Source organism: Ambystoma mexicanum, chromosome 3p (genome assembly GCF_040938575.1).
Source record: "Ambystoma mexicanum isolate Mex_15411 chromosome 3p, UKY_AmexF1_1, whole genome shotgun sequence".
In the NCBI taxonomy this organism is placed as follows: Eukaryota; Metazoa; Chordata; class Amphibia; order Caudata; family Ambystomatidae; genus Ambystoma; species Ambystoma mexicanum.
The window spans coordinates 272,812,580-272,834,803 of record NC_090925.1 but is presented as its reverse complement, the minus strand read 5'-3'; the positions used below and the strand labels follow the sequence as shown (position 1 = coordinate 272,834,803).

Genomic DNA, 22,224 nt, shown 5'->3' with positions numbered 1-22,224 from the left:
ACGCTACTGTGCAAAGTAGACAAACGCAGCCAATCATCATCTACGTCCAGACGTCAGTTGATGCAAAACCCGGAATAGCAACACACAACCTTTCACAGCATAGCGTGTCCCAATTCTGAATAAAAAACACTATCTTTAAAGGAAACCACAATACTCTGCAATTTCAAATGTGCTTTTATTTCACAATAAACGCTCTGAGAAAATCAGCAGATTACCATATTCAAGTAAATGTTTTGTTGCTTTCTTTGTTCTCAATACAGAAATGTTTATTGTGAAACACACAGTGTTACTTTGGGTATAAGCTCATTTGATGGTGGCACTGTGATTCGCAAGGCCTTGGAATCAGCTTGTTGGTACACCGCTGCCGATAACCATATTCAACAACATTTTTTGTTGCTTTCTTTGTTCTCCATACAGAAATGTTTATCGTAAGTCACACAGTGTTCCTTTGGGTATAAGCTCATTGGATGGAGGCACTGTGATTCACAAGGCTTCGGCATCAGCGTGTTGCTACACCACCGTAAACGATGCCAAGGTACTCCTTATTGCTGGTACCGCAAAAGGGCATATGGGCCGTGGGTGATCATTCTAAAAGAGCGTTATGCTCATCCAACCATTGAGGTGTATCATCAACTGCCGGCTGAAGAAGCCATCAATTGGTATCTGGAAATTATGAGATTCGCAGTAGGGCAGGATGTGGCTGTGTAGAAAACATAACAGAAATGTGTCTCAGTAGCCGTTCTTAATTCTATTCTAATCGATCTATTACATATGCACTGTGTGAAAACTAAGGATGAACACAAACAAGAAACAATGCAAACACAGAGAAAACAACGTGCAATGTTGGCATCAACTCTGTGATTGAGAGGTTAGTGCTTGCAGTGTGTTAAGCTCGCAATAGGAGGCTGATGCAGAAGTTGACTGAAGAACTTGAATAACACATAGAGAGCATTTTAACGTAACATTAGCCTAGAATTAGGCATTAGTGGAACCTGTGCTACCACTTACGTGGACCCCATGCATTTTGGTGCTGGACATCCGACGTGCCATGGGACAAATACAAGTACACACCGATTGTTTTTGAATCTGCTCACCAATTACAAATTAATTGATCCATTATATATGCACCATTTGACAACTAAGAATGAACACAAACAAGAAACAATGCAAACACAGAGAAAACCATGTTCAATGTTGACGTCAACTATATGATGGAGAGGTTAGTGTTATGCAGTGTGTTAAGCTCTCAATGGGAGGCCGATGCGGAAAGTGACTGAAGAATTTGAATAACACATAAACAGCATTTTAACGTAACATTAGCCTTGAATTTGGCATTGGTGGAACCTACGCTAACACTGACGTGGACTCCATGCATTTCGGTGCTGGACAGCCCACGTGCCATGGGACACGTACAAGTACATACCGGCTGTTTTTGAGTCTGCTCACCAATTACAAATTTGTCTACTTTAAAACTTACATAATAATTGGCATTTACATTCTCTTCGAGTAAGTCTTGTCAGATCAACGATTTTTCATCAAACGAAATGAAACGTTACTTGTCCAGTTTCAGAATGCTGACCCTTATCATATGTGACATTTTTACATACCTCATTCCATTCTTTTTTTTTCCTTACGAATATTCCCTTTATTTCCAAGGACAGAAAACAATACAGACTTATGCCTAGCTTGATTTTCGTAAATGGAAGCAACAAATTCCCTCAGCAGGACGCAAGGGAGTAGACAGCTCAAGGCATTGGCCTTCAGGGCCACTGCAGCAATTCCCCAGTGCACCACTGTAGAATTAGGAATACTTATTAAAAACAAACAAATCGTTTGCTTGCATTCAGCAATGCAGCAGGAGATTTCCAGAGATTTACTGATTTTATGAAAACACTCAGAATTCATAATCCACCTGTCAACTGAGCGTGTCTCTAGATTCCAGCTAGCGAACACCGCACTAAGTGACCAGCAACAGCCCCCTTGTTTGCAAATGCTGGGCACAATGAACAGTGACTGCCCCCCACCTTTTTCCTGCAGTGCTTATGTCAGACTACCTATTTGTCACTGCTGGTCCACCACAAAGTGTTGTAATGCAAACAGTGTATTGGTTTTGCTTCCAGTCATAAGATCTCTGAAAAGCAGTACCCCTGTACTTCCCAAGCCTGCAATCATTTGGAAATGGAATGTGTTTGATATAATGTTTTACAGGTTGGCAGAGTTATCAGTGCACACAGAGGGCGCCAACAACCCCCACATTTGCAAATGCTGCACGCAACGAACAGTGACTGCCCCCCACCTTTTTCCTGCAGCACCTATGTCAGATTACCTATTTGTCACGACTGGTCCACCTTTTTTGTGTCCTGCAGCCATATCCCATCCCATCCCATCCTCATGACCCTTCAACTCCTCAGAGATTATTTGAAAAGTTTGACAAGTGCAATGTCGTGTTTTTTAGAATGTTTTTACTGCAATGTCCGCGGACCAAGATGGCAGGCGTTTCCAAAAATCGGACGCATTTTTGCACTTTTCACCATCAAATCATCGGGCGCGTCCGATGTCTGCAGACACCACGTTGCCTTCTCAGCCAATCGGAGTCCTGTCCGCGGAGCGAACAGGGAAGTGTGCCCGCGGAGCGGACATAGATATCACTAATGTCTTGGTACTTACTTTTTGGTTGTTTTTAAAAGAAAATACTGGACAGTTTTCCACCAAATTTACAAAAGCACGCTTTTGGGACCAAGCCGCTGTTCCTGCCGCAAATTGGATGAAAATCTGTCCATATGTTTGGACTGTAGGCGTGTGCAACATTTTTATCCATTCAGTCTATGGGAAAAAAAGAAATGCCCCCCCCCCCTTGGCCAAACCTAACCAAACTTAGCAAATAAATTCAGAGTGGGCCATATACATTCTTTACAAAGTTTGGTGAGGATTCATCCAGGGGGAGCGAAGTTATAAGGCACCCAAAAAGTGCTCTTCCTATGGGTTTAGCAACTGAACCATAACTACATGTCCGCTACTGCAATATATTCAATATTCAATGAAAAAACTTAGTTAAGGGGATGTTATGGTTAGGTTGCACTAACAAAAACCTATGCAATTCAATGGAAAAAACATTGTTAAAGGGACATTATAGTTATAGGTAAAACCGAAAAACATCTGAAATTCACCAGTTATGGTAAGTTAAGCAACCATAACTTGCGCCGCCACCGTGCACTGCTAATACTAACACTGAGGACATCAAAGATGACATCACAAATGACGGAGAACCCATCCCCATGTTCCCCGCAGGTACCATTAGTTGCACTGACAGGGGGAGAGAAGCAGCTCAGGATGATAATCAGGAACCACTGGGAACCGGTCGGGCTAGCAACAATGGGGGATATCTGGCGTGAGGGGTCTATTATAGAGTTTGAGATGCTGGGTGAGGAGACTGGGTTACACACAGGGCAGTATATTACGTACCACAGAATGGTGCAAAGAATTAAAAGAACATGGCCTGAAATGGTACTGGAGGAAGAACCAGATGCTACCATAGATATAATGCATGATATAACTGAGGGGGGTCATGAAATTTCTAGAATATATGAGATGATGATGTCTAAAGTTGGGAAGGAGGTAACACAATTGAGGCAAGACTGGGAAGCGGAAGTAGGAGCCCCGATGGAGGTCGGGATGTGGGAACGAGCCCAGGGGTACCATAAGAAGGTGTTGATGAATGCAAGGTTAAAGCAGATACAGCTGCATGTCACGCATAGGGCGTATATGACAACCTAGAGGATATCTAGGTTTGAAAATGCAGGACGGCAGGCATGCCCAAAATGTGATGAGGTGAAGGCGGGTATGGTACATATGTTTTGGTCATGCCCGGTTATTGAGCGATTCTGGAGTGAGGTTGCACATAAACTAGCGGAGAAGGGGGTGAAGTTTGTGGTGGACACGGTGTGGGCCTGCTTGTTGGGGGGGTTCCCCAGATCACAGAAACTTAAACATGTGGACAAATTAAAAGATCTAGCATATGTGCTTGCAAAGAGGAGGATTGCAATGGGGTGGAAGACATGCCACAAACCACAAGTAGAGGTGTGGTGGAAAGATCTGCAGAAATGGGCGGAGGCAGAAACCATGGTATGGCAAGAAGCGCGCTGTGCAGGGGGGGAGGAGGAGACCAAGACCTGATGGCCTCGAAAGCATTAATAGCAGAGTTGTTTGGGTCAAGACAAGACCCGACAGAACCCATGGAAGGAGAGATCCCACCACAAGATGCAAGAACGGAAAGGGGGCAGAAATAGGCTCGGAATGGGGGGTGGGATAAGGGAAGCAGCGCTCAGAACTAAGTAATGTGCAATTGATCTGTTGATATATGCACTGCATGTTTGGTTTGTGTTTGTTTGCAAAACTAATAAAATTGTTTTAAAAAGAAATTACATCACAAATGGCATTGATGACATCACTGATGCCCCAAATACACTGCTGTTAGAAATGCACTATGCACTTTATTCAATGCTTTGCTAGTAAGTACAGAATCGGAATAACCTACAACTGCATTTGCACTTAATGTATGCACTAGGCACTTTATCTAAGGCTTCTATAGCAAGCACAGAATCCATTTCGATAACTAAGATATAAATGCAATGCTGTGGTTCGTCAGCACTGTACAAAAAGTGGGGCATGACTGACGAGAGAATTATTACACATTAATGCCTCATCCAGCTGAAGCATCTTAGTATTATGTATTACATATATGTGCAGATGCAATATCGATGCAATGATGCTGCCATCTCACTCCTCTAAGAAATACGGACTGCCTTGAATTTGCCACCTCCAGAACTATGGGTTAGTTCCCTCCTTATGGACTCACTTCTACTGCCTTTGACTATCACTGTTCTTTCTGCTTGTTGCTCCCATGTTGTCATTCTGCTGCGCAGTGCTTCCTAAAACCCTTTGCTAACATCCGATTCCAAGATTGAAAAAGTCAAATCTTGCTGTTTTTGCTTTGTGCTAAAAAGTCAAATCTTGCTGTTTTTGCTTTGTACTAAAAAGTCAAATCTTTCTGTTTTTGCTTTGTGCTAAAAAGTCAAATCTTGCTGTTTTTGCTTTGTGCTAAAAAGTCAAATCTTGCTGTTTTGCTTTGTGCTACAAAGTCATATCTTGCTGCCCATTGAGAAATTCTCTGTATTTTGCTTGTATACTGTTTCTTCTCTGTAACTTGCCAGCCCAGTGACCTCACCACTCTCTTTTGTCTCACACCTACTTGCCTTAGCCCCCCCAGTATCTCCATCCTCTCCTTACTTCCACCCCAATGGCAATTTCTGTTTCTCCTATCTTCTCCAACTGCTTCTCCATTGACTATCCTTCCCTTCTCACTAAGGCTGGTAGGAAGAAGTTCAAAAAGGATATATTGGCCTTTAATCCTGGTCTTCCTATCACCGACACCTACTCCAATGCTTCCGCCAGACAGACCCTTACCGACATCCTCTTTGTCGTTCCTTCGCCAGATCGATGGACTCCTCATATGGGCTCTGTGCTCTGCCCTATCTCCTCCTCTCCCATTAATGGTGGCACTCGCTGGGAAGTTCTCATGGCTTCCTTCGACTCCTCTAAAGTCATCATTAATGTCTACCTAAATGGCACTGTCATGGTCCAAGGCCCTCAGGCCAATCTCCTCCTCTTTGATAGGCGCTTCCCTCGCCTCATCAATTTCCTTTCATCTCCTGCTGTTCCCTCCTCTCCCCCCTTGGCCACCTTGCCCTCGCTCTCCTCCTCCTCCTCTGCCCCTCCAAGGGCTCTTTCTCCCCCACAGGGCGTACCTCTGATCTGTACCCCTCCCCGGAAGGTCTTTAAGGCTGGCAAACTTCTTCATATTGCCACTCTCAACTCTCGCTCTGCCGTCAAACACTCCTCTGACATCTGCCACCTCCTTGAAGAACTAGACCTTGATGTGCTTGGTCTTACTGAGACATGGTTCACGGCCAGCTCAGTGACGAGCTTTGACACTCTCCTCCCTGATGGCTACAAGATCCTCTCAGCACCCAGATCCTCCCGGTCTGGTGGGGGGGAGGGGGTAGCCCTGATTCCTGAGTGGATTCCTGCCTCTATCATTCCCACTCAGACCTACTTCTCTTTTGAATGCCTTGTCTGTAGGCTTTCTCTCTCGCCTACCCATTCTCTTACTGTGGTTACCATCTACCGGCATCCTGGTCAAATCACCTAATTTCTCTCTGAGTGGGCAGACCTCTCCTCCTCCCTCCTGGCCTCTACCACTCAACTCCTCCTCCGCGGTGACCTAAATATAAATGTATACTCTCCTTGCTCCTCCTCTGTACTCTTCCGTGACCTCTGCGACTCCCTCTCCCTGTCCATCCTCCCCTCTGGCCCGACTCACTCTGCAGGGCACAAACTCGATGTCTTGATCTCCTCTGACCTCCCCCTCTCTATCCCTCTGACCACTCCTCTCTCCTGGAGCGATCACTCCCTCCTCTCATCTCATCTCTCCCCCTCTTCCCCCCAAGCCAAGCCTACCCCAACACTGCCACCTACCTTCTCGGACATCCGGCCCATGAAGCGTGTGTCAGTTGAGGCTTTTGCTGCCACTTTCTCTCCCTCCCTCCACCTTTGGCTGTCTCTCATCCTGATACAGCCCTGTTTCTGCTCTACTCTTCAATCTCTGATACACTTGATGCTCTTGCCCCTGTTATGAGGATCCGTTTGAAGTCCAAAGCCAAGTGCAATTCCTGGTATGACTCTGACCTAGCTACACTTAAACGTAAGTGAAGGGCAGCTGAGAGGAAATGGAGGACTTCCTGTTCATCCTCTGACAAACTGGCCTGCCGCCTGCTACAAAGGCAATACCGACTCTCTGCCCTCACCAAGAAGAGAGTCCACATTCAAGCTCGTGTCTCTGCGGCATCTAACAACTCGGCCAAACTCTTTAAAATCTGCAAGGAGCTGGCCAACCCTGCTGAAGTGTCTACCCCTCCTGTTGCCTCCCAGGCTCTTTGCAATGCCCTTGCCTCTCACTTCATTTCAAAAACCCAGGACATCCTGTCCACCCTCTCCACCCACACTCCTCCTCTTCCCTCTCCATCTGTGCTTGCTGACCCTTCTTTAGACACCCTCCCACCATCCTTCTCGTCCTTTCCTCTTTTCACCCCTGACGAGGTTGCTAGACTAGTCCGATCTATGAAAGCCTCTTCAAAACAGGTTCATCCCTGTTCCTCTGAAACCATCAAGGACCACATTGACACCCTCGCTCCGGCCCTTGCTGATTTTTGCAACCACTCCTTTGCCTCTGGATCTTTCCCCTCTCCTCTGAAGCACTCCTTTGGGCATCCTCTTGTAAAGACACCCACAGCTGATCCTTCTTGTCCAGCTAACTATCGCCCAATTTCCATTACTCCCTTTCTTGGCAAACTCCTGGAAAAATTGGCCATCTCTCAGCTTAACCTACATTCCAATTCTGTTGGCTGTCTCCATGACCACCAGTCTGGCTTCAGAGCTGCCAGAAGCATGGAAACTTCTCTCCTAAACATCCGTGAAGATCTGCTCATCAACCTTGACTCTAACATTCCATCTGTCCTCATCCTCCTCGATCTCTCTTCTGCTTTCGACACGGTCAACCATACCATCCTGGCCAATCGTCTTCGTGAAAACCTGGGTATCACTGATCAGACTCTGGCCTGGCTGACCTCTTTCCTCTCAGATCGACCCTCCCAGGTAGAACTTGGTTCCTTCCTTTCATCTATCTTCCTCTCTACCTGTGGTGTTCCCCAGGGGTCTAACCTCTCGCTCTGGCTTTTCAACCAATACCTGGCAACTCTCGTCCACTGCATTGCCATTTTCTGCTCAAATTTCCAGTGCTACGCTGACGACACTCAACTCATTTTCAAGCTGCCCTCTGCCACCTCCTCTCCCTCTCTGATTGCCTAACTGCCATTCAAGATTGGTGTGCCGCCAATGATCTTTGTCTGAATGCCAGCAAGACGGAGATCCTCCTCATCGGCACACCTTCACCATCCTTTCCCCTCACTCTCTGGCCGGCCTCCCTTGGCCCTCCTCCTACCCCCCATCTGCGAGGCTAAGAACCTCGGGGTCATCTTTGACTCCACCCTTTCCTTCTCCGGCCACATCTCTGAGGTCTCTAAAAAGTCAAATTTCCGACTGCACCTCCTCAGAGGTACTCTGCCTTTCCGCTCCTTCCCCCAGAAGCTCATGGTATCTCAAGCTCTAGTTCTCTCTAGCTTGGACTATTTTAACAGCCTCTTTCTAAATCTACCTGCCTCTACTCTCCGCCCTCTGCAACTAATCCAGAACAGGACTGCGAGACTTGTCCTTGGCCTCAAGCCCTGGGATCGTATCTCTCCAGCTCTGAAATCTCTCCACTGGCTCCCAGTGGATGCAAGGATTAAATTCAAAGCTCTCTGCATTGTCCACAAGGCTTTCTGGGGCCTGGGTCCAAAATACCTTAAGCTATCCCTCCGCAAATACCTCCCCTCTCGAGCTCTTCGCTCCTCTACCTCCAACTCACTCAGGGTCAGTCGTTTTTCTAAGGAACGAGCTGGGGGTACATCTCTGTCTTCGGCTGGGGCCTCCCTCTGGAACAGCCTCCCTGCCACTCTAAAACTTGAGGAGAACCATCTTCGGTTCCGGAAGCACCTCAAGACCTTCCTCTTTACTTCTGCTTTCGCTCCCCCTCTCCCCGGCTGATCTGTTCTCTCTTGGCACCGTGCACCTGGCCTCCCTCTGTCTTTTGGGCCCAAGTACCTGCTCATCCTGCCACCCTCCCGCACTGCCTCTGGGCCACCCCTTGCACTGGGGTCTGTATCTGTACCCATACAGCCCCCCCTTTTTTTCTTCCTGCACTTATCAGACCTACCCTGTCTGCTGCCTTAAACCTAGCACTTGCAAATTGCTGGCTGCATTACCACTGTTTGTTGCCTTTATTATTTATTTATTGTTATTTATCTGTTTCTTTTCTGCTTCGCACTTTCCACCTCTCCCCCCTTCCATGCACTTTTCCCCTCCCCCCTCTCCCATGCACTTGCGCGTTCTCAATGTCACTGGGCCTAGTAAGATCGCTGTTTTGTTCTCCCATGTTCCCCTCCCTTGCTTTGTCGCGCTCTGAAACACTTATGTACGAGCGCGATAAAAATAAAATATCAATCAATCAATCAATATACCAAGATATCCATATGACATTTTACATTTAACCGTCTAATTTTGAATTGTTAAATACTGCAACGGTAAATTATGTTCAAATGCCATGCTTCTCTACAGGAATGACTCCTAGATATATGATCACGGCAAAATCTATGCAAAAGCAGTTGTTGCCGTAAGAAACTACAGGCACAAATTGAAATAGAGTAAACAGTGCAGAAAAGTTTTAGTATTGGGAATATTGAGTCATAAATGGAATTGATGCACACAATTTAATTGTAACATATACCGATTTGACAGCCCAATGGAAAATGGCTGAAACAACTTGGAAGGGTAATAGTACTCTTTTCACTTTCTACTATTTTGCACTCACTCGGTGTATTAAAGGTTGACCAGTGGAAACCGGAGTTACTGTGAAAAAGCCATGTGACAGTGGTGAATCACGTCAGTTGCTTGCACTCAGCTGGATTTCACAATTTTGGGCAAGATGAAAGATTTTAAGAATTTTTTGTGTGTGTGGCCCATTTAACGACCGATATGGCGAATGGGAGTTGTAGTGCTTTAATAAGCCTGTCTAACAAAGTTGCTTGCTGCAATGGAGTGCCGTCCACACAGAGGTAGCCCCTCCTTTTCCAACATGCTAGCCCTGCATGTACGGTTGACATCACATTGGCAGAGTCACTATACAACATCTCTTCCTGCCCTTTGTGATTCTTGAGCGTGACAATGAGGTACCAATTCTGCTGCTTGTGTTGGAAAGTTTTTTGGCTTCTTACAGCCATATCCCATCCCATCCTCATCACCCCTCACCACCCCAGAGATTGTTTGATAAGTTTGACAGATGCAATGTTGTGTTTTTTAATATGTTTTACCGTAATTTTCATGGACACCGGCCGATGTCTGCGAATCCAACATGGTGGGCGTTTCCAAAAATCTGACGCACCTTTTCACCATCCAATCAGTGGGCGCGTCCAATGTCCTCGGACATCACATCGCCCTCTAGGCCAATCGGATTCCCATCCGCGGAACGAACAGGGAAGTGAATCTGCGGGCCAAACCCATATATCACACATTTTTTTTAACCTACTTTTAACCCATTTTTAAGAAAAGTATGGGACGGATTTACACCAAATTTACAAAAGCACCCTTTCAGGACCAAGCCGCCACTCCTGGTAAACATCTTGTGAACATCCGTTCAGCGATTTGGACTGTATTCGTGAGCAAAGTTTGTTTCCATTGCATCTATGGAAAAAATCAAATGTGGGACCCCCCTATAAGCTTGCCCCCTTTGATGAAACCTCACCAAACTTGCCAAAGACATTCAGACGGGGCCATCTACTTTTTTTGCATAGTGTGGTAAGGAATCGTCAAGGGGGAGCAAAGTTATAAGCCGCTCAAAAAAGTGCTCTTCCTATGAGTTGAGCAATTTAACCATAACTACACGGCCTCTACCGCAGGCACTGTAATATATGTGGTGTACAAAGTTGCCTCATTTATTTTCATATATATACATATAGATAGAGAAAGAGAGAGGGAGAGAGAGAGTCTTTTGTTCGTGGTGTAAAGACACATTTTGTATGCTTTCTACCCAATCAGGTAAAGTCGTTACATTCAAGAAAAACACTGACCCCTGTCATCTGCCGTCCCATGAGGCAGGAAGACCCTTGCTGTTCTCCAAGGCTAATTACAAAGCAATTTGTTCAATTTACATACGAGCCAGCGGGGTGAACCGGGCTGCAGAGTGGCAATCAAGGAATACCCCCATCATGCTCCACGTACCAATCTTCCTATGCAGGTGCTCAGGGTTTTTGAAGGGGTTCTTTTAATGAGCTGCCAGCTCCTGTCCGCAGGGATCTTCCACGTGGCTTCTTTCATTAGTGTTCGTCGAAAGGTCCTGGGTAAACAACAGGTGCATGTTTTGTCTATATTTCATCATCCTATTTAAGATCTTTTTTGATCCCTTTGTTAATTAAAATAGGATCATCTTGACCCAACGATTATAAATAGCTAACACTCTGTTCCTAGAAGCATGGGCGTAATTGTAAGGGGGACAAGGGTTTTGTCCCCCCCCTAACATTTGTGACACACCATTTTGCCCTACTCATTTGGCAGGGGCCCCTTTTATTTAGATATCATGTCACCCCAACATTTTCAGCAAAGTTTCTCCACTGCCTTGAAGGACTTCAAAGGGCAGATACAGAATGCATTGTCATTTGGAACGCCCAAAGAGTAGAGCGCAGGTCTCCATGCCTGTCCTGCCACTCACCCCACGCTCACACAGAATAACCACGATGTAAATAGCTCCCACTTACATTATCAGGCCGATTCATGGAATCAACGTGCGCCGAAAAAACGGCGCACGCGTGCGAAAACGTGCGATTCGCAGTGAAATAGCGAAAATCGCAGTGCAAGTGCGATTATCGCAGTGCAAATACGATTATCACACAGAAAACATCGCACATCTATTCATGGAAGTCCGTGCATGCGCAAAATGTGGGATGTGCGCTGAAAAAGTGCACGGCGCACGCTGCCGCACAGGTCACCGAACGCCGTGCGATAAGGCCACAGCGAATTCGCACATAGCGCGGCGCACATAACAAAAGTAGGCGTAACACGGGGCGTCACACGCAGAATGGGGAACAACTCGTGAAAATGTGGGCGTCACGGGGGAAGTACAGGAGGCAAGTGCGCAGAACGCCCACACGCTCGCCTACAACACATATTCATGGAATCGAATAGGGAAAAACAGCGCACGGCCAAAGACGCGCACAGGCCCATACATGTCTGCCACACAAAAGCAGGCGGTAGCATCCCTGCGCAGGAACAAAATGTGCGCCAGAGAAGGCCCACACGCGATCGGGCCTGGGGGAGCGTGTGCGTGTATTCCAGGGGTGCACAAGAAGTTCCACACGCGATTTGCCTGGGCGCGTGTATTTCAGGGGTGCGCGAGAAGTTCCACACGTGATTTGCCTGGGCGCGGGTATTTCAGGGGTGCGCGAGAAGTTCCACACGCGATTGGCCTGGGCGCGTGTATTTCAGGGGTGCGCGAGAAGTTCCACACGCGATCGGGCCTGGGGGAGCGTGTGCGTGTATTTCTGAGGTGTGCGAGAAGTCCCACACGCGATTTGCCTGGGCACGTGTATTTCAGGGGTGCGCGAGAAGTTTCACACGCGATTGGCCTGGGCGCATGTATTTCAGGGCTGCGCGAAAAGTTCCACACGCGATCGGGCCTGGGGGAGCATGTGCATGTATTACTGAGGTGCGCGAGAAGTTCCACACGCGATTTGCCTGGGCGCGTGTATTTCATGGGTGCGCGACAAGTTTCACACGCGATTGGCCTGGGCGCCTGTATTTCAGAGGTGCGCGAGAAGTTCCACACGCGATTGGCCTGTGCGTGTGTATTTCAGGTGTGCGCGAGAAGTTTCACTCGTGATTGGCCTGGGCGCGTGTATTTCAGGGGTGCGCGAGAAGTTTCACACGCGATTGGCCTGGGCACGTGTATTTCAGAGGTGCGCGAGAAGTTCCAAACGCGATTGGCCTGGGCGCGTGTATTTCAGAGGTGTGCGAGAAGTTCCACACGCGATTGGCCTGTGCGTGTGTATTTCAGGTGTGCGCGAGAAGTTTCACACGTGATTGGCCTGGGCGCGTGTATTTCAGGGGTGCGCAAGAAGTTTCACACGCGATTGGCCTGGACACGTGTATTTCAGAGTTGCGCGAGAAGTTCCAAACGCGATTGGCCTGGGCGCGTGTATTTCAGGGGTGCGCGAGAAGTTTCACACGCGATTGGGCCTGGGGGAGCGTGTGCGTGTATTCCAGACGTGCGCGAGAAGTTCCACACGCGATTGGCCTGGGCGCGTGTATTTCAGGCGTGCGCGAGAAGTTCCACACGCGATTGGCCTGGGCATGTGTATTTCAGGGGTGCGCGAGAAGTTTCACACGCAATTGGCCTGGGCGCGTGTATTTCAGAGGTGCGCGAGAAGTTCCACACGCGATTGGCCTGGGCGCGTGTATTTCAGGGTTGCGTGAGAAGTTTCACACGCGATTGGCCTGGGCGCGTGTATTTCAGAGGTGCGCGAGAAGTTCCACGTGCGATTGGCCTGTGTACGCGATTCCATTGGACCAAAGGCCCTGACAGCGCAGGCGCATCTGTGACGTGACACGTGCGGGCATGTCCCTGTACCCGGGGGAATGTTACAAGACCAAAAACTGCATGTCCGAGTGTCAGCCCGCGTAATTGGAGGATAGTGCCTCAGTGCGTATACGCGGAAGTGACGTTGGATGTGTGGTGCGGTTTAAAAGGTGCATGTAGTACGTCATTTCCTTGTACGTGCGTCCCGTGGAGAGCGAGTGGGTGAAATCTGTACTTCTTGTCGGTTCACACGCGATTTACTTCACAGCGTTTCTAGTTCGTACTCCCTGTTACCTCTGTCAGTATTTTTCTGATTTTCTCTTCGACCTGTTTCCTCAAACAGCGTTGACTTCTCCTTTTGTCCTGTCTCCTCAGACACTGTACAATTCTTCTTTTGGCGGGGGTGTTGCCAACGCACACACGTGCGTATTTTTCACGCTCTTTTCCCAGGCAGACGGTGCACGTATTTACCAACTGTGCTAGCCCCGTGTGTAGCGTACCCCTTCAGAGGTCATTGTAGGCTGCGTGTGACACGCATACATTCATTTTTGTGTTTCTGGGTGCCACAGCGTAGTGCAGGTTCCTTTTCCCACGCACGTGGACTACGAGGGGTCGCGTGCACGTCATTTTCTGTTTTAGGGGTGCCTGTGCGTTGCGTGACCCGTCATCTTTCCCCAGGGGTTCCATACAGCCTTGCTAGAGCACTTGGGTATGAATTCCATCTAGTACCCTACCCCTTTGACCCCCAATTGCCCAGGACAATTGTCCACTGCAACTCCCATACGCACAACTCCATCAGTGCCATGGCTGGGAGGCGAGCAAGTGGTAAGGGTGGCAAAGGTGGCCGAGCCTCAAGAGGTGGGTGTGGTGGGCGCGGTAGGGGACGTGGCCAGGATTTGCAGACTCCCCCTAGCCCCCCACGTGTGGAGGACCAGTCAGGGACACACATCCCCCCCCATGGTTGAGGGAAACGTGGCTGACACCATCCCTGCTCAGCCCTTGTTGGACCAGCCCGTTGTGGCACCTGACCTAGCACAGGGTGACTCCCAGGCTGACTTCCAGGTCGCCAAGTCTAGGCCACGGGTGGCGGCGCAAGCCAGTGTCACCAGGCCACGTGGTAGAGGGGAAGCCATGTCATCTGCTGCCCTGAGTAGGCGGGGTGGGGAGGCTGCAGGGGCAGCAGCAGCTCTGTCCACCCCAGATCTGACTCCCCCAGCAAGGACAGTGTTGGTCCCGGTACATCAGACTGAGGTTCCCCCTGCCATCATCACACTTCAGCTAATGCCTGCAGAAAGTCATGTGGTCAGTGTGCCATCGCACACTACTACTACACAGTCCACCGGTGCTCCTGCCCCTAGTGTCCAGAGCGGCGTAGGGCACTCCGGATCCCCACCACCCACAAAAAGAAAGAGGAAGAGTGCTCGTCCAGTACAGGCTGATGACCCCGACACGGCTACACGGTCCGGCACGCCAAGGAAGCCTAGCTTCAATGATGCCGAACTGGATGCACTTGTGCAGTATGTGTCCGAACATGACGCCGAAATGTTGGTAACTTCAGGGTGTAGGATTACACCTGCTCGACGTCAGGCACACTGGCAGTCCATCGCGGACAGCTTAAGTGCCCTTGGGTTTTTGAGGCGCACAGCTGTTGAGTGCTACAAGCGCTGGAACGACCTTAAGCGTAGGGCTAAGAAAAAGCTGGCCTCAAGTCATGCCGCAACTCTGGTGACTGGAGGTGGGTCTCCACAAGAGGACATAGAACTCACTCTACATGAGCATGTTGCTGGGACCTACGTCACAGAGGAGCAGATCCAAGGTGTGGGAGAACTGCCAGATTACGTGGCATTGACGGTGAGTGCACATGCATGTGTGTGTGATCCATGTGTATGTTGTTTGTGGGAGGGGTTCTGGTTGAGTGCCAGGTCAGGGTGTGTGTGCCTGAGTGTTTTGGCCCACCCATGTGCTTCATCCAATGCATTCGGCGCCCCGGAATTTGGGTATTACAGTATCCCTTCTGGCCACAGTAGGCGTTTTGCACTACATCGCGCCAGTTGCCCTTGAAGTGGCATCTTGCTACAACATTGTTCCGTATTTAGCTGTGTTCATTCAGGCTGATTGTAGGAATTCACCTGGTTCTACTGTGCATCACTCTGCCCTATTGTCACATATATGACATGCCTATGGTACATGCCATCTGTGTGATGGCATGTGTCATGTATGTGTATTGGACATGCCACTCACAGGCCAATGTGTGATGGCACTGCTAGCCAGCACGCAGCTGATGTATTGCTCTCCCATCTTGGTGTCATCAGTGTCTGACGTTTTCCTCCCCTTCCAACTCATGGCCAGTGCATGCATGGGAGGGTAATAGTCATGTGGGACATGTGTAAATCAAGTACTGGTACTGTAGCTTGTCTCGCCTAATAGCGTGCCATGGTGCTAATGCCTGTTCCCATTTTTTGTCTTTCATGTTTTTGCAGAGGATGACGCACCTGATGCTGTTGAGGGAGAGGAGATGGTGCAGGCCCAGGAGGGATCTGAAGCACGACCAGGCACCAGTGGGGGACGTGGTTTGGTGGTGGGGGAGAACCCTCTCTTGCTGCAGGCTATACTGTCCAGGGGTGTCCCTGGCTGCACCTCCCCAGAACTCTTTTCAGGTGTTGATTCGGATGAGGCCTATGTGGATTCGCAGGTATATGTTCATGGAAGGGATGCTGTTCTGTCCGACCCACCTGCACCAGGGGTAGAGCCCACTATGGGGATGTCAGTGTTGGTAGGTGCGCCTGTGGTGGTTACGGATGCAGGGCCACACTCCGCAACATCTGATCCTGTTCTTGGGCCAGCAGTTCAAAGGGCAAATGCAGTCCTGCAGCCTCAGGCAGTGCCGACACAGCAAGGCGCAGTTCGCCTTGCCCCAGACAGGTGTGGTGCCTGCCAACGCGGTGGCCTACCGCCACCAGGCAATACCGCATGGGAGCAATCCATTTACGGTATGGCCAACCAACAGGCAGCATCATCAGAAATGATTGCTCAAGCCATGGAGAGGGTGGCCACTTCCATTGTCCCCCCAGAAAGGCAGATGGAGCTACTACAGCAGGCAACAGACTCCATTTGCCAATCAATCAGGGAGGACATGTTGGCGTCCAACAGGGACAGACAGGCGGCTCTGGACAATCTGAGGGAATCAATTTCTATAGATGCCCAGGGACAGAGGGAAGCCCTGAGGCGAGAGGTCCGGCACCTCAGGCAGACTCTTGTGGGCCTTGAGGCTTCCACTGTCACCAGGACGGAACAGCTGCTGGAGCGTGTCACCCGTACGCTCTCAGCAGAGATGCAGGCAACTCGGGCGGAGGTCCGGGCAACATGTGGGTTTTGCATGGGGATCTCCGCACCATATCCCTCCAGAACGAGACCTTCCAGACCCGCATGCTTGCTGCCATGGAGGACCAAACTAGGGCTTTGCGTGGGCTGCTTCCCATAGCACCACCACCTCCTGTGGCAGCAGCAGCAGAGGTTGAGGAGAGCGAATCCAGCAGTGATTCTCCCACTATTTAGTAGCCGTGCAGGCCATGAGCCCAAGGAGGTGTTTTGTTTCGCAACATTCACGCAGGTGGCTGTTGGTGGGCACCCTGTCCTCGGACCTCCTGGGTGGCCTCCCCCACCCCCTCTGGCCCACACATGGCCATTTTTGATTTTTGATTTTTGATTTTTTGTTGCAGTGTGTTGCCTTGTGTGGCTCCCGTGGGCATCCACTGTATTCCGGCTGGGCACATGCAGGCTTGTCCTGAGTTTGGGTTAGATGCTTGGGTTCGTGAGACACACACCCCTCCTGCTTCCCGTTTCCATGGGCTTGCAAAGGGTATGCCCAAGTGACAGTGAATTACACAGTGACGTTGGACTCCCATGAGCTGTGTGGGCAGTCTGTAGTCAATACTGTGTATACATTCCTAGTGCATATTGTTGTTGTGTTGTGCACTGCATGGTGTATTGATGTGTGCTTGTGCATCCATGTCTCCCTCCTAATTCGCAGGTTCATTCCTCATGTCTTCACAAGGCTGTCCACTTTGGAGATGGAGCTCATGTTGTGAGCAGTGGACTCCCAGATGTGCGTGGCAACAACACTGTACAGTTGGAGGTGGTGGATGTGCTGGCATTCTCATGTTGTAAGACTACGTATCCTTTGCCTTAGTACTGTCATGTTTATGCTATGTCGATTGTATTGTGGTAAGTATTTGGTCATGTGTGTTGTTGTTTCTACATTTATGTGGGCATATTGTGTGTGGCCAGTTTCCATTAGGGACACTGTACTTTGTGACACGTGTCATGTTTGGGGGATGACTTTGTTTGCTCTCACATGGTGTGTTGGGTGGCGGTGCTGGGGAGGGGTTGGGTGACATGGCACTGTTGTCATGTTGTGTCTTGCAAGGGGGTAATGATTTTAGCAGCATAGAAGTGTGTCTTTTGAACACAGCATTGGTGGTGTTTGTGTAGGAAGAAAAGCACACAATGGAACACTTCCAGATGTACAATCTCAGGCTGGTATGGTTGTGACAGTTGACTGTCCATTGACACATCATAATTGTCAGTTACAATCATCATTGATTGTCAGCTGGTATGTGCCAGGGCTGTGTGCACTCCACAGGGGTGTGATTTTATGTGAAGTAATTAGCCACGAGCTGCGTACGGGATGCCTCACCCCGTGCCCTTTCCCCTCCCATGCGCAGTGGGCATGCATGTGGTTGGGGATGTGGGGGCACCACCATGTCCACGGCCAGGCCCCGGCGTGTTGCAACGTTGTGCAGGACACATACTGCCACTATAATCCTGCACACTACTGGGGGAGCGTATAACAGCTGTCCGCCAGAACGGTCAAGGGAACGGAAGCGTGACTTGAGCACTCCGAATGTGCGCTCCACGATGCCCCGGGTTGCAATGTGGGCTGTGTTGTATCTTACCTGGGGTGGCGTGGTGGAGTTCCGAATTGGCGTCATGATGTGGGTGCTGAGAGGGTAGGCACTGTCCCCTGGGGAGGTGGTGATGGGTATCATCAGTGGGGTTGTGACATTACTCAGTATCTGACATGCATGCATGCGCAGTGGCATTTATACTCACCGAGCAGCCATGTATCGCCATGCCGCCCAGCTTCTATGTCCCGGTTTAGGGTAGACATTCTGTAGATGAAACTGTCATGGGTGGAGCCTGGATAGTTGGCGTATACTGAGGTGATGATTCCCTTGGCATCACATACTACCTGGGCGTTGATGGAATGCCATTGCTTGCGGTTTCTATAGATGTGCTCAGTTGCCCTGGGGGGACGTAGAGCCAAATGGGTGCAATCAATGGCACCTAGCACTTTGGGGAATTGTGCCACCCTGTAGAAATCCTGGGCAACAGCCTGCCTTTCTGCAGGTGTTCTTGGCAGGTATATGTGCCTGCGGACTGATGGGCGTGCAGTGATGATGGACAAGACCTGGTGTAGGCAGCGTGACTGCGTGGCCTGTGACACCCCCCCCCCACTATGGCACTTGTCCGCTGAAATGATCCAGTGGCCAGGAAGTGCAGTACATTGAGGACCTTCTCCAGGGGGCTGAGTGCTTGGGAGCACAGGGTGGTTGATGTGAGGTCATCCTCCCACTCACTGACCAGGTCGAGTATTATGTGAGGTGGAAACCTGTACCTCCCATACACATGGTCATCAGGCATCCCAAAAAGGCTGGTTCTGGGTGTAAAAATTCTGGCCCGGACTATCCTCCTCCTCCACCTGTGGTATCCCACGGCCACTGCTGCTAGGAACGGTATGTTCATCCTGGCGTCTGAGCTTGTTTGTGTTTTGCGTGCACTTTTATGCTGTGCGGGTGGACGTACGCCTACTTCCTGCTGGCGTACATGTTTCCGGATTGGCCACGTTTGTTTCCATGAATACGTGTTGTAGGCGAGCGTGTAAGACTTCCCGCGCAGCCCTGGAATACCCGCACCCAGCCCAATAGCGTGTGGAACTTCTCACGCACCCCTGAAATACACGCACATGCTCCCCCAGGCCCGATCGCGTGTGGAACTTCTCGCGCACCTCTGAACTACACGCGCCCAGTCCAATCGCGTGTGGAACTTCTCGCGCACCCCTGGAATACACGCACACGCTCCCCCAGGCCCGATCGCGTGTGGAACTTCTCGCGCACCTCTGAACTACACGCGCCCAGGCCAATCACGTCTGGAACTTCTCGCGCACCCCTGAAATACACGCACACGCTCCCCCAGCCCCGATCGCGTGTGGGACTTCTCGCGCACCTCTGAACTACACGCGCCCAGGCCAATCGCGTGTGGGACTTCTCGCGCACCCCTGAAATACATGCACACACTCCCCCAGGCCCGATCGCATGTGGAACTTCTCGCGCACCTCTGAACTACACGCGTCCAGGCCAATCGCGTGTGGAACTTCTCACGCACCCCTGAAATACACGCACACGCTCCCCCAGGCCCGATCGTGTGTGGGACTTCTCGCGCACCTCTGAACTACACGCACCCAGGCCAATCGCGTGTGGAACTTCTCGCGCACCCCTGAAATACACGCGTGTTCCCGAAACCCATAATACGCGTTCCCCGCTTTGCGTTTGCTGTTTGCCAGTCCGGTAAACTGGTACAGGGTTGGCACGGCCCTTTGCGATGGTTTTGCGATCTTGATGGCTTTTCCTTGCGCAAGGGCGTTCTTGGGGGCATAACTGGCGCTGCTGCAGGGTCGCTGCGCCACTCTGCGCCACGTCTGCTTTTGGAGGCGAGAATCCATGAATACGCTGTGCGCGGAAATTGATTTTATCGCACGCGGCTGGCGCAGACATTCGCACGGGCACGCTGTGTGCCAGCCGCGTGCAACACTTTTGAGAGGAATTACATGAATTGGCCTGTTAGTGTATTCATCTTAGTATTTAATAGATGTCCGGAAAAGAGGAAATTTATATTGTGTTTCCATTCTTCGGAAGTAGGGACCCAGGAGAATTATTTGTTGCGCCTTGAAACACGTGTGTTTAGGCGTGTTATACATTCCATATGATATCATATCATAAGGGGTCTCCCTTCCTTGGAGCTACATGTCCTTATCGTTTATACCTGCCACCCTGAATCTTTCTTCCCCAGCACCTTGAGACTTGTCCCATGGACCGCTGCAGGCAGTGTGCGATCCCGCTTCACTAGCATGGAGAAAGGTGAAATGCACTCATTGGGTTTGGGGACCTCTCAAGTTGTCTAGGAAGGTTGTGCACACGTGGACTCAACTCAAACATGGTTCTTGCGATAACGTTTTATGAGGTCATACTTACCTTCTAGAAACTGTTGGTGTTTAAGAAGCTGCTAGAACTCTCCCAGCTAAACCGTACAGATGGTAGACGTTTGCCTTGACAAAGGCCTCATACTGCGACAATATCTCCTTTCTGAAAGAATATTAATAACCTTTTTTGTGATGGTAACGCCTGGCTCTCACGTGATCATTTATTTTAAAAGGGCTTTTATTTCTCCAAAGGTTATTTTAAACACACAGCACAAGAAACATTCTCTCTTCCCCTTGCAGTTTCTACTGATAAGCCCTCTCTCTTCCCTGGCTCTCTTCCCACAGAGGCAGAACCAGCCGTTTTAACCCCTGCAAATTACCCTGGGGTGCATTACATCGTGTTTAGCACTTCCGTGAAATTGCACAAGAGGACAAAACATTTTCAAATCGGCCTTGGCTCCACCTTTATGGAAAACGTTTAGCAAAAATGTCTAGGTCTGTTCGTAGTCTGTATAATGTGGACCCAGGAGCTCGGGGCTCAAAAGGTTGCACACAAAGGTGCGCAGTACGGTGCCCCGGGCTTCCAGGGCCGCACTGTCCTGACAGCAAAAGGAGGAGGGGGGCTGGCACCTGGAGGCCGGAGCCCGCAGAAGGTAAGTGGGGTGTGAGTGGGAGCTGGTGGAGGGGGTCGCAGGGTGGCGCATAGCATCCAGAGGTTTGGGGGGGGACCCCCGACAAGGAAGGGAAGAGGGCCATGCACAAAAGGGTGTGTGTAGAACCCAGAACGCGCCGGAATGGTACCCTAATATATAAAATGGCAGCAAAATTCACCTGAAAATGATACAAACACACATGAAGAAAATTTTAAAACGAGAAAGATACACCAATATGCTCTCATTAACCCATTACTTCCCAAAATCTGCATTTCATCACAGAAAAAGTACCCGGAACGGGCCGGAATGGTTCCCCTATACATGGAAAGGCAGCAAAACTCAACTGAAAATGGTGCAAACACTCATGAAGAACTTTTTGAAATGAGAAAGGTACACCAATATGCTGACATTAACCCATTACTGCCCAAAATCTACATTTTATAATGAAAAAGTACCCAGAACGGGCTGGTACGGCACCATAACATATAAAAAGGCAGCGAAACTCAACTGAAAATTATGCAAACACACATGAAGAACATTTTGAAATTAGAAAGGTACACCAATATGCTTTCATTAACCCAATTATTGCCAAAAATCTACATTTTATCAAGTAGAAGTACCCGGAACAGGCCTGAACGGTACCATAACATACAAAAATGCAGCAAAGCCCACCTGGAAATGCTGAAAACATGCATGAAGAATATTTGGAAATGAGGAAGGTTGAACACTATGCTGTCATTAACCCATTACTGCCCAGAATCTACATTTTAACATGAATAAGTACCCAGAACTGACCGGCAAAGTACTTTAATATATACAAAGGCAACAAAACTCACATGATAATGATGGAAACACACATGAAGAACATTTTGGAAAGAGGAAGGTTGAACAATGTTCCTACATTAACCCAATACTGCCCAAAGTCTACATTTTATCAGGAAAAAGTACTGGAACAGGCCGGAACGGTCCAGACCTGTAACATAACATATTAAAAGGCATCCAGACCCACCTCAAAATGCTGCAAACATGCATGA

The 22,224-nt window shown here is 49.4% G+C and overlaps 1 long non-coding RNA gene across 1 annotated transcript in view; it reads right to left on the bottom strand.

Moving 5' to 3' along the window:
- Nucleotides 1-201: 201 nt before the first annotated feature.
- LOC138579527 (uncharacterized) overlaps nucleotides 202-22,224 on the bottom strand; it is a 45,480-nt gene continuing 23,457 nt past the window's right edge. The window contains exon 3 of the long non-coding RNA XR_011304040.1: nucleotides 202-700. This is a non-coding gene — a long non-coding RNA (uncharacterized lncRNA). The remainder of the gene's footprint in view (nucleotides 701-22,224) is intronic.